Raw genomic sequence first — 1,324 nt, 5'->3', positions numbered from 1 at the left:
ACTAGCTCTGTAGACCAGGCTGGTCTCGAACTCACAGAGATACGCCTGCCTCTGCCTCCCGAGTGCTGGGATTAAAGCCGTGCGCCACCATCGCCCGGCTCTCATCATAATTTGGTAGAAAACGTTTTTACTCGCTGAACCTCTCATCCGCCCTTGCCGCTTAAGGAAAATGCTTCCCTAGTCAGAACACGTTGCAGCGGTCGTGGTATAATAGGAAAAACTACATTTCCCATGATGTCACACACAGGAAGGAAGTGATTTTGGACGCCTCCCGTCATTGCTTATAGACCGGAAGCCGGGACCTTAGTTCTCTTTCCCATCTTGCAAGGTAGGAATGGCGCGCGTCTGTGCGATAGCCGCTCTCAGGACCCCTATCCTGGTCCATCCGAAGGCAGGGGACATCCGAGGCCCACCGCCCAGGGCCCGCTATGGTCGAGGTCACTCACCAGGTCTCTCGGGAGAGTCATTTCTGTCGGCGTGGGTTGGAAAAGGCCGAAGAGCGAGCGTAGCGCCCGAGACGGCCTCCGGGCCTTGCCGGCTGCCGTAGACTGGGGAGTCTTAGAGGACCTGTACGGTGGCGTGTGCCCTTTAAGCCGGTGTCGGGGTTCCAGAACTCTCCGCAGAGCTCGCCTCGGCCACGTTGGCCTTTGCGACTGAAGAGAGAAAAGGCTTCCCCGGCTCCTCCGGAAGTCCGGAGGGTGCCGCTTGTTGCCTTTCGGTCGAATTGGTAACGTAGTGGCACCGGGAGCCGAGGGCGGCCCAAGAGAGAGTGGTCTTAAAAGTTAGGAGTAGGTGCATGGGTTTGGATTTATGGCATGCCCGTTTCCCTGGGCCTGTCATAGTGTCCCGTGCTAGAGCAACCTGCGGCCCCGAACCATTGCCTGGCCTCTGTCGGTAGGCTACTGGCACTGAAGTGGGTCGCACAGTAAAAAGGGAAAAAGAGAAAACAGGCTTGAAAGCAGCGGCTTCCTTGCTGTGTAGACTTGGGAGAATAAGTTTGCTAAGTTTTGAGCAAAACAAAAACCTTAATGTTCCCAGACTTGAATGGGAGACCTGTTGCAAGCAGCAGAGGGTTGGCTTTGGTATTGACTTGTTACAGACGGTTGATTAAATGCCATTATTATTTTTTCTTTACATAACAAGATGGCGGGTGAAAAAGGCGAGAAACCTGATACAAAAGAGAAGAAACCTGCAGCCAAGAAGGCTGGCGGTGATGCCCCTGCCGCTGGTGCAGCCAAAAAGGGTGACCCTAAGGCTAAAAAGCTCAAGAAGGGGAAGCCCCATTGCAGCCGAAATCCAGTCCTTGTTAGAGGAATTGGCAGGT

General features: G+C 54.3%; 1 non-coding gene across 1 annotated transcript; it reads left to right on the top strand.

Moving 5' to 3' along the window:
* The first annotated feature begins 794 nt into the window (after positions 1–794).
* On the top strand, positions 795–928 carry LOC113455904. The gene has a single exon (XR_003376828.1). It is a non-coding gene; the product is annotated as a small nucleolar RNA SNORA42/SNORA80 family (small nucleolar RNA).
* Positions 929–1,324: the final 396 nt, after the last annotated feature.

This window comes from Microtus ochrogaster, unplaced genomic scaffold, assembly GCF_000317375.1.
Source record: "Microtus ochrogaster isolate Prairie Vole_2 unplaced genomic scaffold, MicOch1.0 UNK2187, whole genome shotgun sequence".
NCBI lineage: Eukaryota > Metazoa > Chordata > Mammalia > Rodentia > Cricetidae > Microtus > Microtus ochrogaster.
This window is presented reverse-complemented; position numbering and strand designations above follow the sequence as displayed.